At 38.7% G+C, this 26,226-nt stretch overlaps 1 protein-coding gene and 1 long non-coding RNA gene across 2 annotated transcripts in view; one reads left to right on the forward strand and one right to left on the reverse strand.

Annotated features, from left to right (window-relative positions):
* LOC133211020 (uncharacterized) overlaps positions 1 to 24,758 on the forward strand; it is a 42,587-nt gene extending 17,829 nt beyond the window's left edge. The window contains exon 3 of the long non-coding RNA XR_009725077.1: positions 21,288 to 24,758. This is a non-coding gene — a long non-coding RNA (uncharacterized LOC133211020). The remainder of the gene's footprint in view (positions 1 to 21,287) is intronic.
* JAZF1 (JAZF zinc finger 1) overlaps positions 1 to 26,226 on the reverse strand; it is a 188,790-nt gene that overhangs the window by 122,179 nt on the left and 40,385 nt on the right. The gene's annotated exons all lie outside the window — the stretch shown is intronic.

The following is a 26,226-nucleotide window of genomic DNA, read 5'->3' on the forward strand; positions in this document are numbered from 1 at the left end:
ATACTTTCACTTGAAATCAAGCATCAAAACCATAATCTTTACAATCTAATTTATTCTTGGGCAGTGCACAGAACTTCCTAATAGAGAAACTGGTGAGGATTTTGTTTCACAGAATCACAGAATCATTATGGTTGGAAGCGACATCTGGAGATCATCTAGTCCAACCTCCCTGCCAAGGCAGGGCCACCCAGAGCCCAGGTTACACTGGAATGTGTCCAGGTGGGTTTTGAATGTCTCCAGAGAGGGAGACTCACAACCTCCCTGGGCAGCCTGTTCCAGTGCTCTGCCACCCTCAGTGTAAAGAAGTTCTCCTCATGTTGAGGTGAAACTTCCTGTGTTTGAGTTTATGGCCACTGCTCCTTGTCCTGTCCTGAGCACCACTGAAAGCGTCTGGCACCATCCTCCTCACACCCACCTTTGGGATATTTATATGCATTAATGAGATCCACTCTCAGTCTCCTCTTCTTTAGACTAAACAGGCCCAGCTCCTCCCATATCTCCTTGTAAGAGAGATGCTCCAGACCCCTGATCATCCTTGTGGTCTCCACTGGACCCTCTCCAGTAGCTCCTCGTCTTTCTTGTACTGGAACACAAAATACTTGGAGCAGCCACCTAGAAGACACTGCTAACACCAGAGCTATTACAGCAACCACGAAGAAAATACAAATGAAAATCTCAAGGACATTTGTGAACACTTAAAGGAGAATCCTGTATTCCTTTGTGCCACAAATGCTTACCCCATCTTGGATTCTCTGGTATACAATTAGGCTTATGCAGTGTCTTTTCCTTTCTCCTACAGTGTCTTCATCCAAGAAAACACCATCTCTCTCTCTCCTTTATCCCCTTTAAAAAAAAACCCCAACCAAATTAAATGTAACTTAAGGGAATTATATGACTCTGATATTCCTACTTTTGAATTAGGGCTGGTTGAAACCAGACAATATATTTAAAAATTGGAAGTGGAAGGAGAAAAAGAAAAGGAATGAAAAAGCATGTGATTTGCCTTGCTTCCTAAAAATCAGAAACCAAACAAAACCAAGAGAACACAGTCAGCTCATGTCAACCTGGCCAAAAAAAGAAAGGGATGGAACAAGCTTCTCCAAAGTACAGCAAGGAAGAACAAAGATGAGAAAGTTCTGTTCTTGTACAGCCATAAATTAGCTACACCCAAACTAGTTCATGTTTTTCTAACTTCAAACTGTTGAGCTGCATCTTTCCAAGAGGGAAAGAGGGTCATCTTGTTCCCAGAGATGAACTGCTGATGTTATCAACCTTCAGCAAGGAGAGCAAATCTGCGCTAGTTACAACATCCAAGTCCAAGGGCTAAAGCTTTCACATGATATGCCTTATATGACACAAAGTCTGGGATTCAAAAAATCACATGGCATGGATGGGGGTAAAAAAACTAAAAAGAGGACTGTCATGCTTACCTATCTCGTATCTTCTTGAGAAGGGCAGATAATACCTGACTAAGGCAAATAAACAAGAACATACAAAACTTGTCTTTTCGACCACTGCTACTGAAAATAATCAGACCAAACTATCAGTCTTGGCCTTCCTTGTCTAATTTAATCTAAGAGCCAATGTGAAGATGGCTGTGACTACCCTGGAGGTTAAATCTAATTTATTCTGCTTTGTTCTACACTTCTGAAGCCTATGCCCAGCCACATGCAGACATGGGTAAACTGCTGTTACTACACTTGAGCACACCTAAAGCTATCAAGTGCATTACAGACTATCACTGCACTGTACCAAACTCTATTACCCTTTCTCTATCATCTCTTCATACCCTTGCCACCTTGTTAGTTCAGCAAAAGCTTCATTGCAGAGAGAGGGTATCTTGGGTAAAACTCATTTATCTTCACAAGGTGATCAATAAATCCTCTAAGAGGGGACATGGGGTTTCTTTGCACCTCCGTACAACTCCTCCCACACCAAGCACAGAAATTAGATGCAGTGGGTAGATGAACTGCAACTGAGGAGACATGAAGTGTTAGTCCAGGGACAAAATTCACAGCTGGTTGCTTCTGACCAGGAAAAAACCCAAAACTTCCTTCACTGGAGACATTATGTTTAGCAATCTGTGTTAGCACAGTTTCACTGTACGTTTCCAAACATCTTGAAATGTTTCTATCTATAGTGCAACCAGACTTTCATAATACTGCTTTAATCAGAAAGGAATACTTCTGCATACTAATTTTTACTGCCAGTTTCAGTTACATGCATAAAACAAAAATGCCACCAAAGCCCAATGAAAACACGTATGAAATTTCCCTATGAAGGTCACTGTGCAATGAAAAAGGGTTATAAATGACACAGTCCATCAACATTTAAAGCCTGCAAATAATAACAATTAAGATCAACTACAAAGGGGAAGTTAAAACAAAAATCAAGGGGAATCACACCTTCCATTGATTTAAAAGGGCAGCAGAAACCCTGGCATGTGATTTACTGGCAGAAACTAAACACTCTAGTGTGGGCTAGTTGTAAAGAAAAAATACTGTCTTCTTTTTTTTTTTTTCTAGTTTGAAGTCTAGTGTGCTGAATCTTAAGAAAGAACAGGTTCACCCAAAGTGCAAGCTTCTTTTGATGTTAAAGGGAAAAGAATTAACCTCCTCCATATCTTCTATATTAAAAAGTTCATTAATGAAAGGCTATGAGTTTAATTCACTGGGATGGTTCTGGTTTTTGTCATTTTTGCATAGTTAACAAGATCATAATTCAAACAGGTCACACATTGTAAATATCCTCACTATATTGTTTTCGTTTCCTCTGTAGTTAGACCGCCTTTTGTTACCAAGAATCCTATAAACTGTTTAACTGTGAATGGTTGTAAACTGCTCGTATTAAAAATTAGGCATCTACTCCTCCCAACTTTGTACAATGGGAACTATACCACCATACCCCCGCAAAAAAAAAAAAAAAGCAACAAAACAACAGCTATGGCACATAAAATCAACATTACATCTCTGACACCTCTTTCTGTGGGAGTTTGACCCACATTACATCATCTGTGCACTTTATACAGCTTCTTTTTCTCTATCCACACAAATTACTCTTGCCTAGCCATGTACCAACAAAGGAAGACACAGAAGCTGACTGACAGCAGGACAGATTCAAGCAGTCCAGCTGCCACAGAAAATAAAACCGTGCCATCATTACTGGAGCTGCAGGAAGGGCAGCATAGCAGCTATTCCAGTAGCTTCTTGGGAGGTAAATGCAAAAGATGCCCAAGATCTGCTTGCTCAGGTCAGCACCCAGCAGCAGTGAAGGAGCCCAAGAGAAAAGACAAGGTTTCCCAAGAGCTAAAACAACATCTCCGTTGTTCTGCTCTTCATTTTGCTATTTATTTTTTTTTTATTTTTAATTAAGGTGCTTTCTGTAAACCTTAGCTAGACACAATCGTGCCATGGGGAATTACGGCCCCATCCTGAATGAACTGAGTCACTGCTGCCCCCCAAAGGTATTTCCAAGGCTTTCCAATTCACTGTGTTTGCTTCCTACTTTAAAACTTTTTGCTATCCCTCTCTACCCCTTGAAATCAAACAGCAGCAGCAGCAACTGCATTCAATGGTTTTTTTTGTATTACAAGTTATATTTACTGGAATAAATAGTGTCATGAGATGTAGGTGGGATTATTTTAGTGTGTGGGTATTAATACCCCATGAACTGACAAGGTTCATCAAAGTCATTAGCAGCATTAATGGATCCTACCAGCAGATTTTCAGTCAGGCTCCTTATGAAGGGTACAGTCCTCTTACATACACAGGTTTTATCAGGATAGGGCAGGATACGATTTGAACTGCTTACCCAGAGATATAATCCAAACTCTTTTCTACAGCATTAGTGGTTTGATCAATAAGGTATAGTAAAATGCTTGCAAAAATTATCAGAAACATGACATATTTATTCTCAGGCCTAATGGACCAGAATAGGGAATATGCATATGTAGTTTTGGGAAACACAACATTGCAGGCTATTGTTTTCCTACCTCATCTGAAAAGAGAAAAGGAAAAAGAGTAAAAATTGTGGAAGGAATCTGTGTGGGCGATTCCATCATTCACCAACACAGAGACTAAATTATTACATACTCTGCATTAATTCTGATGCTTTAAATAACAGTTTTCTAAGAGCACATAGTGGACTCTCATCTATTATTCACTAGTAGGCTAAAAAACACCATATTTTTGCCTGAAAAGGTGAATTTTCAATTAACAAAGCATAGCTATTATATTCCACAAAAGCAAAACATACTTGCAGGAACAATTTCAGCTCCCTCACATCTTAGGTCATTTGGTCAGAGAATGAGATCATGGATTTCCGTAGCTCCCAGGAAGAGCTGCAGGCTTGCAGTCTGCTTTCCTTCCTGACGGCACTGTTCGTGCTGAGTTGGCTATTGAGGAAAGTGAAGACAACAGCATGTGCAAGGGAAGACAGATCTGTAGTCCCATAATTAGGCAGAGAGAAACTAAGCAAATGCACCCAAACCTGAAAGATTTAATTCAGATGAAACAATAATATTATACAGAAATGGAATGTGATAGAAATTAAAACAGTATTAATAGATTAAAAAATATTTTAAATCCTTGAGGGGATTATAGTCTCAAGAATTAGGGAAAGATAGCATAATTTTTTCAGTAAGTACATCTAATGCACTGTTAATTTGCCCAGGACGTTGCCATAACAGAAAGCACAGAGGAAAAAGCCACAGAGATTTCTACTGCAGTGCACTGGCTGCTTCCCAGCACATTCCACTGAAGGGGTCAAACAGCTCCCGTGACCATCTTCGGTGCAGATACCAGATAATACATCCCCAGCGCTAAGAAAGGTATCTGAAAAAGGTGCTAAACTGATGCCTTTCATGGTATCCCAAAACAACCATGAAGCTCAATCCAACATTCATCTGTAAACTTCAAAAGAACATTTTTAAAGCATTTAATTATGTAACAAAACTTATGTTTCCCTCTTTATATTCTCTACCATATTTCAGAGTTTTTTAAAAAAGAGAAAAATATCCTATAAAATAAAGTGGTATTTGATGCACTACCATCACTACTGTAAGTTGAAAAAAACTGATGTATCTCTCTACTGCAAACTACTTTCCACTTGCAATAAAAACCTTGGTTTTCTCCTTTTAACCCCCATTAAAAGATCAGAGGGAATGCTGACACACAAGATTTGGCAGGCACTCAACAAAGAGTGGGTACCCCATCAGACATCTCTTGTTCTTAAACACTAGACATCAAGTAAAAATTATCTTGGCCTGATATCAAACCTTAGTAGTAAGCTATGGTAATTTAGCTGTTCATAAATGATAATTTTCAGCCTTTTAAAATATTACCTTCAGCAGAACTGAAGAGAAAGGGAAGAGTAATTTAATATTGAAAAACAGCTTGCTTAACAGGTAATTTCATTATTAAACTCCTTTAAACTTGTTCAGAGCACCAATGCAGTTTATGGATAAGGAACCCAAGTTTAGATACGGTGATTTTCATCAATCTCTAAATTACCAGTATTTCCCTTGAATCTTGGTTCATATCCCATTTTCCACTTACATTGTTTTGCTAGGGTATCTTTCCTGGTACCACTGATCTCTTTCTTTCAAGAGGGAAATATTTGCTAATGATAAATACGATTCATCCTAGTCTGTCACAGAATATGAAATATTTCTTGCATAATCAGAAAAAACCATCCTAACTAGAAGCTGGTAAATCACCTTTACTTTTGGTATAGAGCAAAGCTTAATAGCAGTACTGTAAATCCTGTCAATGTTGAAAGATGGCTAGCTTGCTAGTGTGGTTAACAATGGTCACATATTACATGCCTTGGAAATTAGTATTATTCCAGGCTCATATTCAAGGTAGTTCCATCAAGCCTCTAGACTTTACCTAATGGCATGCTCTGTCTTCTGAGATAAAAACAACGACAGAAACCAAAAAGCACTCCAAACCCCCCCAAATTAAACAAAAAACCAACCCACCCCAAACCAAACTAGAAAAACACCATAAAACAAGAACTGTGAAGCTGAACAGTTGCAATCCTTTCAGCCCTAGACAACAGTCCTATGAACACTTGTGCCAGCAGAAGACCAACAATGCATCTCCTTAATGGCTTGGAAATTTAGGGTCTTAATTGATTCAGTAAGAGAATCTGTGATCATTCCCATAGAAGTAAAAGATACAGACTTGAGCTTTTCAAAGCCATCACACCACATCAGCTGTGAATTCACAGCATCTAGGTATCTTACACAAGCTCCTCCTCTCACATAGAGATGTTTGCCTTGCATGCTGAGGTAGATGTATGGGTAGCTGTGTAGGGAATCCAATCTGATAAAATAAAAAAACAACAATATTTTTCCCCAGCAGTAGCTCCAAAGATAAAAGGAAGATGTTATGCATATACAGAATCTAGGTGGTTAGAGTTAATGCTAAAACTCACTGCTGAACAAATGTTACGGTTGTATCTCCCCCACAGAGAAGTCCCTAACTTCTTAGAAGTGTATGCAAATATAGACATACTGTATTTATTACAACCCTGTAATCATCTTAAAAGCTTTGTTTGGCAGGTAGTCCTAGAAAGACTTGGCTGTTATCTCCAGAAACACTGTATTTTAATATAAAGGGGACTTTCCTCTAACAGTACTGTAAAAAACGTGGACCATATGACAATTATTCCAGTTCTAATATCGAAAATGGCAAAATGTAGATCCTGAATAAGGTTGCTGAATTCAAAAAGAAAACACTATACTGGTATTAAACATGCCCCATTCTTATACACCATAGGGTAGTTCCATGTATAAGTGCTACCATATATTACTTTGCAAAGCATATACAGAACGGGGATGTTTTATTATGGACATTTTCAAGGGCACAATACTAATTAAATTCCAAATACACAATAAAATTAACAGGAATTGACATACAGCTACCATGTACATCTCAAAAATAGTCATCCATCACAATGGCAACTTGGGAAAGATAGTAACCTGAAGTATTACCACCAATTCAATATAGCACTAATTAGCTATTAATGTTGTCTGCTATACTTGAAATCTCCATTCCATGATAAAAGACAATTTTTGTGTTTTGCAGAGTGTTCACAGGGGATTGCTGCTACTGCAGATCTTACTTTACAAAAAAATATCCAAAGGATTCATCTATTACAGGTTCAAACAGAGCTCTTTAGCAACTATTTTTAATGAGCTTGGTTAGACAGCAAGTAACAAAAGGTTCATAGAATAAAGCCTGGATGGAAATGCCTTAACAACTTAAACATATTGATCACAGAAAGATATTTTTTCTACCACAGCACTTTTAAAACATCAGCGTTTCTACTGTGAATTTGACTTTCCCTATACTAAAAACACGCAAGCAAACAAGAACATGGTGCAATTTGTAATGTAACTGTGCTACTACATACCATCTAGGGCGTGAAACAAACTGAGGTGATGAGGACATAAGAAATACAATGCAAGTTAAATGTATCTACACACTCCTCAGGACATAACGACACTCCTTGAAATCAAAAGGCAACGTATTTCATTATTAATTTTATTTTAAAAGGATTTTTTTAATAAAATCAACATCTGAAGTTGGAGCAGCTGTAATAATATGAAAACTGCCAACAGTTGTTGATGTCAAACATACACTGACTACTCTGTGTTGGACAATTATATGCAGTGTAGGAGTTTTAGAGTTCCTCTGGGAAAAGGGAGATTTCACTGGTTAGAAACATACTTTTCAGAATAAAATATTATATAGGAACATTCACTTTTATTTGAATGCAGAAAATAGTGTAAGTACATTATGCAAATAGACTTACCATTAATAAAAAATAATACAAACTCTCTGTTAAAATATTGTTGATAATTTCAAAGCAAAGAAGATTCCAGGTCTAATTTTCCTTCAAAGCATTAACGAGGGAGATTCCAACCAGCCAGCCCACAAGGTTCAGTTGAAATACTGTCATTACTAACACAGGTGTTCTACAAGGAGGGAATAAATATGCTGCTTCTTGCGAGTAGGAAAATTATCCCAAGACATTCATGCTTTATTTATTTTGGGAAAAATGTGCCCTAAATCACAAGCGTAGACATGTTTAATGCTTCCCTTCTTCCCACTTTAATGCTCCATACTGGAAAGCTACACAGCATACCTCAGAAACTTTTTATGAGGTACTACTGTAAAATGGGGGTTCGGGTCCATACTCTGCCCTACTGCAGATGTCAGCACTCTCTGCTACAGACACTACAGACTTAAAACAGCTGTTAACTATAGTTAGAAGGTAGATCTTCTCAGGATTCAGCTGAGGGCTCACTGTTTTCATCACTTACAACACAGATAAGCTAGTAAAGAAGGGCATGGGATATCCTGTCTGGAAAGCACATCACAGCTCGCATCACTCCAGCCTGTAACAGGGGATGGATGTGCCTGGTATTGCAAATATTAAAGTTATCCGTGTACTGACAGTATCCAGGAGAGAGCAGGAAGGGAGGGAATTTCCTTCACGGATCTGACTGCAGAAAGCTCGCAGCAGTGTACTGCATTACAGACACAGTCAAACAGAGGAGGAATTTGAACTATTTGGCAGTGTCAGGTCAAGAAAGAGCCAAAACAAGAGAATAAAAGTAGTACTTTGAAAGACTAAGGTGTAGTCACAGCATGAAAGAAGAAACCTGCAAGAACTCATTTTGTAAACGACACCGTTAAACTTAAGTATTTCAAGTAAATATTTATCTTACAGAGAAATGTTAGAAGTAAAGATTACAACAAATACTACAGACCTGAATAGTAGGTATCTAGTGTATACAGAAATTATAATTGCTTAAAATATCTTATAGCAGTTGCTGTAATATTTCAAGACCAAGTGAAATCTCAAAAGAAAAATCAGCCTACAAATTAGAGGTCTTTATAATCACTGCAGCTGTAAACAGTATTTAAGTAATGTGATGAAATTACTATAACCTAAAATATGACCTCCTGCCTACTCACCTCTGCTAACGGCAATGAAAATACATGGAGGAATAATTTAGAAACAGTCATGCAAAAAGAGTTGAAAATGACAGTAATTTTTTGGCTTTTTGATGTGCAGAATGACAGAAGAAAATTCCTTCTCTCAAGATAGCTCAAGTGGAAGTGCACTACAAGTGGAAAGAGATTTGTACTTAAAAAGTAGTAGGATTAAGTTTGGTAGTGTATGAAACAGCAGGCACAGAACAAGCACACACAGAGAGGAAAAAAATACCAAAAATAACTGCAACCAAGTAATGTCACAGAAAACTGAAAGAATTATTTGAGTTTGTTTTAGCTTTTTAAAGCACATTTATTTCTGGCTGGCTGGCTGCATTTAAGAAATTGTACCTTTTCTTTGTCTATCAGCTAGCAGGAAAGCAAACCAAAAGAAACCCCACCAACCCATAGATACATTATATAGGTGCAGTTTTACACTATCTATCTAAAACCACCTTTAAAAAAAATAATAATGAAGGAAAATAGATCTGGAATTTCAGCTATGCAAAGAGTTTCTAAATATTTAGAAAAAAATCTGAGCAATGGTGATTTCTGCTATTACTTCTGTGTGATCAACCAAAGACAGATTTACAGCAGCTTAACGTCACTCCCTACAAATTCAGATTACAACTTTCTGTCAGAGGCACTTGTCAAACCTACGTTTGACTTCTTTTCACTAAACCAGCACCTTCCTTTTTTGTGACTGTTATATTTACACCAGCATTTACAGCACCAAGCATTGCTGAGATACAAAATACCAAACATGAAGTAAGAAGTATTTCTTCTCTAACAGACGGATGGCCTTGAAATTCTATTTGCATGCTTTTGAAAACGTTACTGATGTCTGTGAGAGTTCACAAACGAGTCCATTATCACTACCAACTCATGCACTCAGAGACTAAAATTTAGCCTTTAACATGGTGATTTGTTAGGAAAAGAAAATCATGAACAGACTCACTTCCCAGCAGACAAGAAGCTATACACAAATTAACAGTATTTTAAAGGGAACAACAGTAAAAACCCAAGACCATCTCCCCTTCATCTTCTACCTTCTTAGATTTTTATGATCTTTTTGAGGCTCTTATGCAGAAAACCCTCTGCTCCTTCACTTTAGGCATAAACTAGACTGTTTAGCAGAGCTGCTTTGACTTACTTTTCTTTTTCCCTGGTTAAAACCAAATGATTTATTGTGCCCAGAATAAGTGGCACACGGGTGCTTGTCAGATAAATTTGGGATCTGTATTTTGGTTAAACACAGCAACAATAATTATGTTGCTCATTTTGTCAGAGCTGAATCGAGCCAAAATTTACCCACTTTCTCCATGCAAAACTTGGCAAAAAAGGGATAAAAAAAAGCATTGTACATTTATTCCTCACCTTCCTCCAATGGCATCAAATGAACTTCTGCCATCTCTCATTTCTCAAGGTCTACTCAGCCTGTTTTTTCCTTTGTAGTCAGTATACAGTTTAAACTGTTTACAATATTTTTGCTCTCTATTTGTCCATGCGTGTACGTGAAAGTGTACCCTTATGTCCACATGTTAACAGGATCAAACTATACCAGAATTAAAATTTATGCAGAGCTTTAAGTATTTTTTGGAGGGGTACATATAAATCAAGTCATATTTTAGTTAGATCAATTCTTACAGGGCAGTTCAATGGGAACTGCAGGTGCTTATCATCTCCAGGAGGAAAATAAATAAATAAATCACTTCAAGTATAACAGAGTCTCAGGATTCCCCCTCCCCCAATAATAACTATTCAAGCTAACCTCAGCTTTCCACTCCTAAATCCCACCACAACAGGATACATGTCTCTAATTGTTTAGGGGGTGTTGTGCACATGTATTTTGTAGTAGTTTGCATGTTATTGTGATAAATCCAGCAATTTAGAGCAGCAAAGTAGGCTTTCCTTCAAGAAATGGATTTCTGTTAAGTCCTTATCTGCATATAGATGTTTATTTATGATCCTATTACCTGTGAAATTGTGACCAGCGCTTTTCAAATATTCCTTAGGGTTTCAATTGTCAGAGTTAAAAGGCAAGAATAAAACCAGCATTTTAAATAGCCTGTATTGAAATTTTATGCCTACTATGAATTGCTCTCAAAGAAGTGCCCCAAAAGTAATTAGGAAAAGAATGTTTATTTGAGGTGCAATACCGTCCAGAGAAAAAGCAGCTCCCTGACCCTGAGTCCTTCACCCCACAGTCGCTGCCGAACTGCATGGCAGCTTCCCCCATGATAATATATGAAGAGGAAACTTCAAAGCAATGTCACAGCTTTGAAATGGTAGTTTAAGGGTAAAGGACGATTCCTTAGAAGGCTAGTAGTTTTCAGTAGTACTACCTGACAGAACAATAGGTTCAGGTACTGCAATACAACGCTGGCAAAGTTTAAGTACTAGCCAGCTGCAAGACACTAACACCAGCTAACACCACACACATCCACACAAAATTTAACACAAAATTCTAAGCAGCCTTATAATTTCATCGGAATACACCTTTTTAAAAGAAACAGAAACCTCATGTCCATCCACTATTATGTCTGTCTTCCTGTCTGAGGAAGTGAAAATGGATGGATGAAACCAAAGAAGCCAGCTATTCCAAAGCAAACTCAACTGATGTACATATTGTTACTACTTAAGTATCAAAACAAAAAAAAAAGGCTATCACAACTTATTTCTGTCGAAAAGAGATATGATGCAGTGAAGTAACAATCAAGAGGTTCTACATGAGGCTGCTTTATTAACAAAGGCAAGTGTACCTTACAGGATGCCATATTCATTCAACGGAAGAAAACCCAAGCCCCTAGTGATCGATTTATCCTCCCAGAAGTATTTTTCAAATTAACATGTGAATAAATGTTTTTGCAATACAAATTCTGACAAGTATCCATATTTTAGTGAGGTTTCACCACTTAAAAACATCTTTACTCTTCTAGCAGAGATCTGCTCCCCAAGTAAAAGCTACCAGTAAATTCTGCACAAGACATGGCTGTACTTATTTCCTTCTTTTTAAATTTCATTTTCTGCTAGTGTGCTTACTCAAAGTTCTCACAAAGGGCAAACCGTATTTCACACCAATCTGGAGTATTCACTTATAGATCACTGGGGGCAACTTCTCTGCCCCGCTTTGTTGGGCAGAGAAGAGATTCAGAGCAGCCCTCCGGAGAAGAACTTGGGGGTGCTGATCAATGAGAAAATGAGCATAAGCCGGTAGTGTGTGCTAGCAGCCCAGAAAGCCAACCGCATCCTGGGCTACATCAAGAGGAGCGTCACCAGCAGGTTGAAGTAGTTGATCCTGCCCCTCTACTCTGCTCTTGTGAGACCTCACTTGGAGTATTGTGTGCAGTTCTGGTGTCCGCATAAAAAGGACACGGATCTGTTGGAACAAGTCCAGAGAGGGCCACAAGAATGATCAGGGGACTGGAGCACCTCCTGTATGAAGACAGGCTGAGAAAGTTGGGGCTGTTCAGCCTGGAGAAGGCTGCATGGAGACCTCATAGCAGCCTTCCAGTATCTGAAGGGGGCCTACAAGGATGCTGGTGGGGGACTCTTCATTAGGGACTGTAGTGATTGGACAAGGGGTAATGGGTTAAAACTTAAACAGGGGAAGTTTAGACTGGATATAAGGGAGAAATTCTTTACTGTAAGGGTGGTGAGGCACTGGAACGGGCTGCCCAAGGAAGTTGTGAATGCTCCATCCCTGGTGGTGTTTAAGGCCAAGTTAGACAGAGCCTTGGGTGACATGGTTTAGTGGGAGGTGTCCCTGCCCATTGGGGGTGGGGGTGGGGGTGGCGCGCAGTGGAACTTGACGATCCTTTCCAACCCTAACTATTCCATGCTTCTATCACATACGAGTGCTCTCCCATGAAAGTACTTGTCCACACAGGTCTGTGGAAGACTTTATACATATTTATATTCATACAATTTATTTTTGGAGTTACACCAGTATGCATGCTTTTTATTGCCTTGAAGGTTACTTTTCCTTCTGAGTTTCTTTCAAGTGTCTTTATCACTTTAATGCATCTTGGCAAACCTGCTGCTTCCTGGTATTCTAAAAGAAATTTGGAGTTTGAATACTCTTAAATTGAGAGACTGCTGTAATAACTAACAAAGGAGCATGCATTTAATTCATGTCTATCTATCTTTTGATAGCTGGAGTAAACTTTGTTACAAAGAATGTATTTCTCTGCACTCTAATTTTCAAATTGGTTTCACAACAGTGAAGTTGTGAATGCTCCATCCCTGGCAGTGTTCAAAGCCAGGTTAGACAGAGCCTTGGGTGACACTGACTAGGGTGAGGCGTCTCTGCCTATGACAGGGGGGTTAGAACTTGATGATCTTAAGGTCCTTTCCAGCCCAAACTATTCTGTGATTGTATGATTTTAATCATTTTATTAACTGATCCTGCTTAGTGATACTTTGGTTTTGATCCCTGGCAATAACCATCTAGTCTTTTACTTGAATATGGGTCTTTGCCTCCAAATATCAACATCTCTCTCCCATTCAGATCTCTCCTATTACTTTCCCTAATTCCACTCCCTTGTGAGTTTGTAACTCACAAGCTTCTCTGCCTGCCCCTTGGTCAGGCTGCTTTTCTTTCAGTTCAAAGGAGCATTTTCCACCTAAAAAACTCAGCTGTCATCCACTGGGGCAGAGTTCCATGTGCTCACATGAGGTACGTGGCATATGTATACAACAGAATCCTTTTGTTCTGGCCAGAGAGAAAATAAGATAAACATTTAAACTCTCTACATGGAAATGCTTGAGGGATCTTACTAAGCCACACTGAACCATCTATACATGTTCCAATAGGAACTTTTCCTACCATAAAGATTAGTATTTATGGTCAACTACATAAACAAAACCACAGACTGTCCCCCTATGTTTTGAAGTCCACACTGGTCTTAAAGGGTCAATCTGGCTGATGAACTGTCTCGTCATATATACATGTGCATACAGTACCTCTGAGTCTGGTAAGCATGAAAAGGTTCCATGACAAGAATATTACATCAGTCCACAATTTGAAAGGCTTCTTGAATATCTTTTCTAGGGTTAAAATTAAAGATACTCATTGCAGAGTAGACCCTGGGGGGAAAACAAGCAAACAAAAATACACATACACACACACCACCACCCACCCCTCAACCAACCCTCAACCTGCAGATCATAAGGCATAACAGCCATGTTTCTTTTTATTGTACGAGTGACACTGACGGCAGTATTTCCTCATGGGACTCCTACTCTTTTTAAATAACAGAGTAAGAACCACAACTTTATGTTTTAACAGTAAAAAAATCTAAAAGTTAAGGCTGCTGGATTTAGGGTTTTGTTCTGTTTCTTAGACTTGCACTGATATTACTTTTATTACCTATATTTTATTATTCACTTAAATTTCTTACTGGTTTACCACTGGTAAGAATACATGCCATACATTTATACATCTTTATTTTGATAGATGATCAAATTACTGTTGTGGTAAAACTGAGTCTCGAAGTAACAGCACCAGCAAAGCCAAACAACTAGAGACCTTGCTACCTGTTCTGACAGAAAAATCTCATTTACCACTATAACATGAGAAGGCTGTAATCTTTTGTTTTACTCATCTTTTATTGAACAGTAACTAAAGGGAGTTATTCTAAGAGTGAGTAGTTACTGACACACAATATGCAGAAATTTGTTCACCTTAAGTTGGAAGAATTTTAAATTGTTACCGGGGAGAGGACATGATTCCACAGCTTAAATGATACGAATTCAAGACTCAAGAGTTTCAAGAGGTGAGAACTTTCCTGCTGAGTCTTGAATTCATTGAATTTAAAGAGGTTTCTGAAAAGGATACTTCAGGAACCCAGGAACTGAAAACTCAGTTTATGTTCAGGCAGGTACAAAGTTTCCACAAAAATTCACCCCTTATGCACACCAGCAGGTGCTTTCAATATTCAATGGCACTGCCTATACCCATGCTTGCTGAATACAGTGACAGTCTTCATTTGGTTTTGTTGTGCACAGTATATCACAGCTGAAGGAGATTATTCTAGTTTCTGAGACACCAAATTAAGCCTATGGGCACGGTGTTTCACTTCACTTGCACTGATGAATTAAGTAAGCTCCTTGTTTACCCAGCCATCAAGCAAAAAGGTTTCCAGCGTCATCTCAACTGATCATATTCTTATGTCCTACCCTGCTTCTATTCTGTCTCAGTGCCCCATATATAAAGTCAGATATAAAACACTGAATATCATACTATCTCTCCACTAAGTAGCAAATTCTGTGTGTGTGGCTATTATATATATATATATTTATATTTATATATATACACACATACTTACATAGGCACACATACACTACATTTATGTATATATATGTACACTTAGACATGTATCTGTATTTACAGACATCTACACATGCACACACACATTTCTTCATCGGTAAATGATTACTTCATAGGTAAATGATTACCTCATAAACCCTATGTTTTCAGGACACCATGAAGAGAATTACAGGAACACAGATGGCATTTTATGCATTAGGACACAGTATTCCTGTGCACGGGGAGCTGAACAAAGGACATAATGTAAATGTAGAACCTTAGAAAATACAGACTGAGGATTCCTAGTTTTAGTATTTCAATAACTTCCAGCTTTTGCAGAGGTATCATAAAACTGAACTTACAGTTCAAACATTGCGTAGGTATGTGTGTGTGGAGGAAAGTCAATACATTAGGTATTACAGTTTCAAAAATATAGCTCACAGTAGTAGTACTGCTCATTTCATCAAGGTCTGGCTGTCTTGCAAACATTAAATCACTAGTGCTTGTACTTCTGCAGGCAGTTAAATCAAGCTATGCAACAGCAGAGGCACAGAATTACCCAGCTCTGTTGCGCACAAAGCATAAGGCACAGTCAGATTTCCTGTTACTGCAGAAAAACAATGTTAAATGTTAGTAAAGTTATTCCCTACTTATCCTCCATAAAATACAGCTACTGCTTAGACTGTATTAACTGCTGTCAAGTTCAAGCAAAGGGATTAAAGAGAGGACAGTCAACCATTTCCCATGCAGACATGTGTGTTAGACAGGAACCACTCCTAGTATGAGAGTAAAACCCTGTACCGGCATTCATCAACTGACTGATACTAGGCAAACAACCACTCTAAGCCATATTTCATATTCAGCAAGGAAGGGACCTTCTGTTTTTCTATCTTAACTTGCTAAAAGGCACAGAGGGCTGCCTCCTCTGACAACTTCCTCCTTTCTGCCACTCAGGAAAACATCCCATCTCTGCATCTGACAAGCAGCAGTTTGGCAACCACCAGAGAGGTGGCTATACAGCTCCTACTGAGAATGAGTTATTACAGCAGAATCTGAGCATATTTCTCTGCAGAGCTCCAACACTTTATCTGCTTTGGACCATGGAAGAACTGATAACTTGTCAAAGCTACTTCTACTTTTCTGCTGCTTTCAAACGTTTTTCCTGTAATTCCTTTCTTCTTTTTGTGCCCTCCTGCACTGAAAATATTCTAATACACAGTGACAGCACTTAGGGCTGATTAAAGTGTTTGTAAGTGATGACAAAAATATGCTTAAAGGGCAGATGGCTTGCAAGGACAGATCAGCAAAAAAGAAGGAAAATAATTTATGAGCAGAACCTACTTTAAATTTGCAGTAGAATCATTACCTTCACCATCCTCAATGCATCAGGAAAGCAAATAATTGTAATTACAGATGGGACATAGCTCTTGCATATTTAAAATCCTCAGTAATTACTGCAGTGAAGGAAGTCAAGTCAAATGCAGCAAGTCATTTTTTTCTTCCACAGAAATGAAACAGATTTAATATTACCCTTGTCTAAAATTCATCCAATTCTGTAATTTAACATTTGTTTAAATGATATTAGTCTTAAAAAAATAATAAAAATCTGACTCCTGCACTTAAAAAAAAAATAATGATCGCTTTAGGGAGACAAAATGAACGTTTAATACATGCTCTTTTTTTTTTTTTTCTTTTTTCTTTCTAAATGGGAGATTGATAACACATTTTCAATCTAGGCACTCCGCCTGTGGGCAGCGTGCTGGCTTCAACAATTCTCCAGCTACTACAGCCCTGTTAAGCACTGTGCCAGACAGTGCCTTATTCAGAAGAACTAAAAACGGACTGTTGACTTCAGCTGTAGTCTTGCCCAAGCTAGGCTCATAGTACTGGTTTCAAGACAATCCTGTGGGGTACAGCCTGACAGTTCCTGTCAAGGTTAGACTCTCTGCATCAAAAAGTAAACAAGCCACACGCTTCATGAGCTCCAGTGAGGTGCAAAAACTTCCCATGAACTCATCTCCGGTGGCAGAAGAAATTTTGACTGAAATGGAAACATGAATGCACACCAGAGGATCAGTATGGAGTGGAACATTGCTTAGGAAGTCCATACTTAGCACAGCATCAGTTCCTCCTGAATACATCTCTGTGCTTACAGCACTCCTCACCTCTCCATCACACTGCTGATGTGTGTGACATAACAGGACAGTTCAAGTACCTTCTAAGGAACCAAAGCGAAGATAACCGGTCTGTAATTCCTCCTTTTAGTCTTTTGAAAGGTAGACAGTAAGTTGGGTTTTTTTTCTAGTTTCCACTCACATCTGTAAAAATTCCTGAACTGGGTGCCAGTTACTTAGAAAGCACAAAGTAATTCCCTGTGGAAATGTCTTTATGCAGCAAGTTATGAATGCAATTAAAGAGTTTTCATTAGGAGTTATGATTGCTTAGTGTAAGACAATCATGTATTTTCAAGCCACTAATGCCACAGATTTAACCAAAAATATAGCAAACCACAATTTGATCTATAAAATTCCCGCAGAAACTAAGTTCACTTTCTACTCCCTTCTCCATCTCAAAAACTACAGTTTATCTGGGGAGGCATCAGAGGCTTTTTTTGTTCCTTTAGGTAGAAATCAGACTATGCAAAAAACTGTTCTGTCTGCCCCAAAACCCAACCACTGAAAAACAGTATCACAGAAATAGAGAGCATATATCTACTTTTGTTATCTACTTTGCAGCCTACTGAGGCTCAGAACAGGCAATGAACAATGGAGGAAGCAACAAGCAAACTAAACAATCCTAATTAAGTAAAGGATGAAGCTGCAAGTTTTCCAGCCCTTTGCTTTTGGTATCAATGAATCACATTCAGTTTTGAAATTAACCTGAGCTAAGTCTTCAGTAAAAATAGTACCTTCCTTTAGTACCATGTGCTTTCTAGGGTTTTTTTCTACATAGTTCACGTGTTTTGATCTGCACTGATGTTTCCTTTTTTCACCAAACAAACCTGGAAAACCTAGTGATGAACTGCTTATGACTTTACCTAATCTAGGGTTTATGTAAAGGCACAGGCACTTTTGACATTTAAAAATTAATTTTAAGCCTTAATGTGACAATAAATGCTTTGAACCACCGGCATTAACAATGCCGTAAAGACAAAGCTAACAGATAAAATAACAGCGAGTTGGTAAGGAATGGGAGTGTCTCTCCTAGTATTAAAAAAGGAAAAAACCTCCGCATCCTCACATAATGTGTAGGAATGACAGACCTGCTCTGATTAAAAAGACAGAGTTGATAGGCTTAAAGTACATGTTTAGGATCCTAGACTTGGCTTAACTCAAACAGCTTTGACTGGATGGGGTCCCTCAACAGTATTAAAACTGCTCTAATTGCATTCTTCAAGCCAGCTGAAGGCTGACAGCTTCCGCTCTCCCGCTCACTATCAGGGCACATCAAGGACTTCTGTTATGAGAGGAGCACCTGGTCCAAATTTATTTCAACAGCCCAGAGCAAAATGGGAAGGTGCTTAATGTTCAGCCACAATAGTGACATTTTTACGATACATCCAAAGTTCAGAAACAAACAAATGAAGGATTTGAAAGGCGCACAAACAGAAATGGTGACAATAAAAATTCAACATTAATATATCAATTTTAAAACATATACCACCCATATTCTGGAGGGCAAGGCCAAAAGTTCAAGGCAGAGAAAAGAAGAAATCTGTGTAGCTAGCTTGGAAGGGAAAAAAAACCCCAAATCTCTCTATCACTTTTTGAAAGAAATGCTGACCCTTTACTAAAAAGGGCATGTTTAATTTCATCCTATATGAAATTAATACTACAAGTAGTACCACTCATTTCACTCAAAACTGGTGACACATTTCAGCTTTAGCAGAATAACAAGTGATATAAAGCTTTTCTACTTCACCTTTTCTAGTTTGTGCCCCTCTTCCTGCCTCAATACAAAAAAATCAAATTAACTGGAGAGGCAGGGGGAGACGCACACAGGTAATACTATAAAATCTTCATATCAGTAGTGAGAGATGAGCAAAATTTATTCCGGTGTTAAAGAGTCTTGAATAATTTTCCCCAATCTCTTTGAAAAATACCATTGCTGTTTTCAGTCGAACCTTTACGAACATGACACTCCACTCAATTCAAAATTAGGCCAATTTTATTTCTGCAGCTACAACTAAATTAAAATTACAGTCATTATGTAAATTTGCAGAAGACTTCTCATGCACAGAATGACAGAAGATCAGACACTGCTCTATTATTTTTTTAATTTCAGAAATTGAAATGCTGAAATTGCTTCACAGTAATCAAGGCACATCACACAGTATAGCAAAGTAAAGCAGAAAACCACACAACCCTGCAATGACATAGGAAGGGTCAATTACATCATTATAAATAACCACAATTAGGAACAATTTTAAATGTGTGTTGCCTAAACAAGAAACTAATTATTCTACATTAAGTAATTCCATACTATTTATAACACAGAGCTGAGTTCTACACCTTGGAAATTTCTATTCAGGTATAAGAATGTACTGAAAGAGAGAAAGTAAATTCTTTAATCAGTAAACTGGCTTTTATACTGCAGTAGAAAGCATCTATTTCTTCCTATTTGGCAATTACTGTCTTACTTTCCAATCAGTATGTATGGCCAGATTTGCTGCCTCATCTGAAGTTATTAGCATGCACACATGTGCTATATTTCTTTACCAAATAGATAAAAGTGTAATTTAGTAAGTGACAGAGAGAATCTGCAGTACAATTGAAACTACTCAAAAAAGACCTCGTTCAAGACAGACTGCAATACATAACTACAAATACACCATCTTAAAAATAAATCCCAACAAATTTATGGAACAGTTAATACTGCAATTTCTTGTAATCTTAAGATTACTGCAGCTCTGCCTTCTCATGCAATTTCCCCTTTATTCTGCATGGCGAATTAGAGAACAATGCCCAAGCACAGACTTTCCTTGACAGTGTCTGCTGATACCAGTCGTTAGTATTTTCCTGGATGTTGTGCTTGACCAGCAGCATACTTCACAGAAATATTTTCTTTCTGCTTGCTTCCTATTAACTGGGACAAACTTCCCTTATGTGTCTCTCAAGAACAGCCTCGCTTTTCCTTATTTGACCTACAAAACACACTGACATTTTTCAGACAGGAATTTTTAGTGTACTGACAGACATTTTCACTGAATAAGCAATGATTTTTACTGAGAATCAGCATGTAACAGCATTTAAAGTCCTTTAAAATCCAAATCCCAACCTCATTCTTCCATAAAGATTCTAATGAATAAACAGTATTTAAAACAACAATAAAAATCTGGTGGCGAAAGAGGGAAGACGCATCAGGAGAAATGGATGGACAGTGAAAGAAAGAGTTAACAAAAACTGCAGTACACTCAAAATGAGCTATAAAGGTTCCATAATGAACCTTCTAGTCCTGAACTATCTCTCAGGCGCATTCACTTACATTTCTTTATGCTGCCATCTCTCACTGCAAGTATAACAAGAAAGTTAAAACGTAATTTTACATGTAGGTATATCACCTCAAATTAGCAACATAAAATTACTGACATTTATTCTAAAGAAAGCCCTACTGGCTAGAGGTAAAACGCTGAACTAGCATCTGTCAGTACTGCTAATTGAGGTAAGGTTGGGAACTATAAAGTACTATTAAAGGAGTAAAATAATACCAAATGGAAATGCTGAGAAGGTACACTACCCTTCTGACATGCTAAATTATTATCCTGATTAAAGTAGCTAGTATGTTTGACTCTTAAAAGTGCCATGAACAGTAATGTGCTTCAGAATTGCAAGGAACATTCTTATGGGCCATAGTACCTGAAAAAACACGTTAACAAATTCTTGCAATATAATATCTATAGATTTGATGTGTTTTTAATGAAGTGTTCCATCTGTATTTTTAAAAAGCATCCATCTTTTTTAGAGAAAAAGCACGAGAAAATGCCATATTTTTACCTCCAGCTTCAGCAGTTCCACCTGGCTCTCTGTGGTCTTAAGTTTTGAGCAGATCTTTGGACTACAAGCTGTTTGCAAGATTCTTGCCATCATCTTGCGAATGGATGACAGTGGATAAAATCCAACACTGGACTCAAAGGTAAAATAATTATATGTAGGAGTATTAAAAAAATTTATCCAACTTCATCTTTTTTTTCTTCTTTGGCATCTCTACCCCTTTGACAGCACAGCATAACAAAACCTGTAGAGCTCTGTCTGTTCATTTGGGAGCACAGCAAATTTTACTGTGTCATGTAGAAGTCTTCTAAATAAATTCAGTTATGAAACAGACGCTCCTTCTTCCTTTACCAGGAGGAGCAGCAGGGGAAGAAAAACCAAAGACTTTTCTGATCTTCATAGTCTGACCTATGCCTACAATTTGTTCCTAGCCACAGCTTTTAGAAAATTCACACTTAAAAAACACCAATAAACACGGTACAAAATAAAGGCAATATGAAGAACATTCAAGGATGAGAAGGACTGCATTACATTTACTTCTGTGTGACTAAGTGTGTTAATTTTCAGCAGCTACCTGCTTGTTGAGAAACATGTTGGAAGGTAGGGCAGTCACAAGCGTATGCCTACTCTGCTTGAAAACATTAAGTTGTGCCAGTTTAAAAGCAAACATTTATGGCCAGATCCTATGGGATTTGTTTTTGCACAGTCTGCTTGCACGAGGAAAAAAATACAATATACATCTCTAGCTTGCTAAAAACTTTCATTACAGCACTAGTTGACAAAGAGAAAGCTCATGCCTTCTCCTTAACCCCAGATAAACTGACAAATGTCACATTATTTAACATTTGGACATACTAAAATGAAGCCAAATAGAGCATACTGGAAGCTGAAAACACTTTCCAGGCTCAGTTACATGAAACTTTGTAGATCTTTCACAGAATCTTTAACCTCATGAAGTTCAACAAGGAGAAGTGCAAAGTCCTATACCCATAGAAGAACATCCCCATGCACCAACATAGGCTGGGGCCACTCAGCTGGAAAACAGCGTGGCAGAAAAGGACCTTGGAGTCCTGGTGGACACCAACCTGAATATAAACCAGCAGCAGGGCAATAAGGCAAATGGTATCCTGGGCTGCATTAGACTAAGTTTTGCCATGTTAGTTCACACCTGGGGTACTAGGTCCAGTTCTGGCTTCTTTGGTACAAGAGAAATATAGACACACTGAAGAGAGTCCTACAAAGGAATGCTAAGATGACCAAGGGACTGGAACATCTTTCCTATGAGGAAGGGCTGAGAGAGCTGGACTGCTCAGCCTGGAGAAGGTTCAGGAGCATTTCATCAATGTGTATAAATACGTGAAGGAAGGGTATAAAGGTGGATTCAGGCTCTTTTCAGTGGCACCTAGTGGCATGACAAGAGGCAATGGACACAAAAATGAAACACAGGAGGCTGTGTGAACATCAGGAAACACTTGCTGACTGTGGTGGTGACTAACAGGTTGTCCAGGGAGTCTCCAGCCTTTGAGATATTCAAAAGCTGCCTGGCCATGGATCTGGGCAACTGGATCCAGGGGAACTTGCTTGAGCAGAGGGGCTGGACCACCATACCTCCAGAGGTGCCTTCCAACCTCAGCCATGTCGTGATTCTCTAATAGCTTCAGAATTTTTATGTGCACTTTACAGACACCAGCGTAGTGTTTCCATATTCTAAATGACCTGAAAGTCAGGTTTTGTGCATGTATGCACACATGCACATATGCACACAAACATCCTCATTCATTTTAAAAGATAAGACAATCAGGATTTAATTATTTTGCCATTTCAAGAATTTCACATCCCAAGGCCTCCCCAGAAAAACCCCACCTAGCCTGAAAAGTCATGGTGAATCTACTGCATATGAACAGTTTCTGAGAGGGGAAAAGGACACTGTTATTCCTGAGTTAAGAATGTCAGAATAGTCTGTCAAGCTAATGAAGGAGTTGCCTGCTGAAAAAAGTCCCCGATTTAAGAAAAAGAATAAAGAAAAGCCTCAAAAGCCACCAAAGTTCTCCCCTGTATTTTGTCAGCATTCAAGTGACATCCATACTTCAGAATTAACAGAAATGCACCAGTTAACTGGGGCATTAAAGCAACCTCGGTAGAGCTGGACAGTTTGTAAAGTTCATTAGCACCCAGATTACCTTCCTACAGACTCTTTAAGCCCCTCACAATCGTCTGAAAGATCATTAGATTCTGACACATCGTTCTTATATATCCAAATGACCTTTCAGATATGCTGTTCAGGTTTCACTGTTAGCACTGCATGCCAAATGTCACCAAAATTTTTTCAAGTTAAGTGTCACCAGAAGACATTTTGACAGGCCATTTTGTCACTAGATATAGCAACAGAATTACGTTACGCTGGAGGTGAGGCAGGGAGTGAAAGAGAGAAAAAGCATCTGATCCCTAGTCAGTGCAGCATTGCTTTTGGTACCTTCTATAGTTTGTCAGTGTATACACGGTGCTTTTTTGAGGAAGGAGAGGCCATTACTCCATGTAGCTCAAGGCTCCTGGCATCCTCAGTTTTCACAGGGCATTTTAAGAGGTCAACAGAGCTGGAGAAAACAGGCAGCATGGGCTGCATTAGAGGGCAGCTCCTCAGTTGCAAGTACCACCTAGGTTTCCAAAAAGGGGCAGCTTTTCCCAGAGTAACCAGTTTCAATGAATGCAGACTGATACACCACTTTCCAAGACCTCACATGTAGTTTGGCACATGATCACAGAACAATCTCATCTTTTCTGAGGCGCAAGCTCAGCTTACACCCCATCACACAGCAAAAAGCAGGGCATACACCACACGGTGCACCAAGATTGCCAGAATGAACACAACCAGTCCTGTACCTCTAGGTGCAAAGAAGGCAGGCACACTAATACTTCAAGAGGATTAGGGGAGACAGGGGAGAGAAGAGGAAAGATGCACTGTTTACAAGTCTGAGTGTCCATCCTTTGACTAGCTAGTCTTTTCCTTCTGAAGAACTTCATGGAACAAGATGACCCAATTCAAACAAACATCAGAAAAAGTCTACCGTATTTTTTGAACCAATTGGTACAAATGAAAACCATGAGAAACTGAGTGTGAATGAGCAAACGATCAGAAGACAGGAACCCATACAGCTTCCACAGCCAAGAACAATTTGCCATAAAAGGAGTTCCTGGTAACTGCCAGAAAGCTGAAATATTTCTAAGGATTATTCAGCAAGTGGACAAGTAGGAAACCTTGGGTCAGGACCACTTTCTAATGCTTGTCTCTTTCCACTTTGAAATTGTTGTCTTTTATCAGCACCATGAGCACACGGGGCTTACAGAGGAAAAAGCTTCCCTATCCTTAGGAGCATGGCTGCACCTTCAAATGGGCTTCAGCAGCATTTGGGAACAGTTCACCTGACTACCACCAACGTTACAGGGTGCTCACTGCACGTGAGATTCTAGAGAAGTTGGACTTCTCAGAGCCATACAACTCATGGTGTTCATTTGCTATTAGACAGAGAGCTTACCAATGGAATTTTAATGAACAGTCATGACCAACCTGCTGGACAAGCAACATAAAACAATCTTCTTATGCAAACAAACTATAACATTATAGGACTGCAGGAAATTTCACATCACACACACTGAACACATGAACTAGACAGCAGTGCGTACGTGTGTATATCTGCTCTACATGCTACCTGTCAAAGCAGACCGCCTACAGCTTAGTCAGGAAGAGGCTTTAAAAACCTTGTGAAAACACAGATGATAAAAGGAACTAAGAGGGTGGTACAAAGTAACTAGCTTCTCCAAATAAATACTCTGCACAGCTGTAAGCTACATTTCGAGTTCCTGGGGAAGCAGGAACAAATCCTCAGATAAAAACCACATCTATTTAATGAATAGATACGTGGGAGCAAAGAAAGGGCTGACATTTCTACAGCAACAGACTTAATGGTGATGGAAGTATTTAATTCCACGTTTTCGATTACATTTTCTGGCTTTCACTGCTCTTTTTGGTTACAATGCAAACTGCTTAGCGTATTTGTGAGGGTTTGGGAGTATACAAATCAGAAAACTCTGAAGCCATAATGTAAGTCTGCAAAACTGGGTTGACTTTTTTCCATGTACAAGCTTTACCCACCCAGGAAAGTTTCCAGAAACACAAGCTGAACCTTGAAGTTTGTTAGATGCTCTTTCCCAGGCCTTTATAAACCAAACGCAATAAAACACTGTAGGCAAAGCATTCTAATCTTAGACACCATGTACAGTACTTATAGCAACCACCCTATGGAAGTCTTGTTATTGCTGCCTATTAAAAAAAGAAATCTGAAAACCAGAAAGTTAAAGCCTCACTGCTGTGGAGTAAAAGAATGGCCTTTTTATGGTGTGCTACTGCTGCCTTAAGGGGTAAATCCTGTTTAGGGCAAACCCTAGAAACAAAAAAGCCCAGCATCACTGTTGTATTAAACAGATCCCTCTTTTTGCTGATTTTATGGCACACATAGAGCCAAAAACCTCCTTATCAGAACAAATGCTCAACTACTTACTTTGGAGCCAATTAAAAAGGACTGTAAGATGACTTTTAAATTAAGTCTTTCAAGATATCCAACCAGCCAAGTAAACTGTGAGAGCCGGATGCCCACCCTCAAAAGGTTTAGTGCTAGCTTCCCACCACCCACTCCCTCTTTCATAAAATAAAAGTTATTTCAAATTCCAGGTTCCTTCTTTGATATATCCAAGCTGCTTTTTGGGAGGATTGGGCTTTTTATTTGCAGATAGGGCGGGAGTAGGGGGAAGAGGGAGGGAGAGAGGAGAGAGAATCAAAGCTACACAGGTTCAATTCCTATTACAAATGGAAAAATTTTAGGCTCCTAAAAATATCAGTCATGTTAGAAATTATATGCCAAAA

Source organism: Neopsephotus bourkii, unplaced genomic scaffold, assembly GCF_033783945.1.
Source record: "Neopsephotus bourkii isolate Nb327-2 ecotype Australia unplaced genomic scaffold, CSIRO-AGI_Nbou_v1 NB_549, whole genome shotgun sequence".
Taxonomy (NCBI): domain Eukaryota; kingdom Metazoa; phylum Chordata; class Aves; order Psittaciformes; family Psittacidae; genus Neopsephotus; species Neopsephotus bourkii.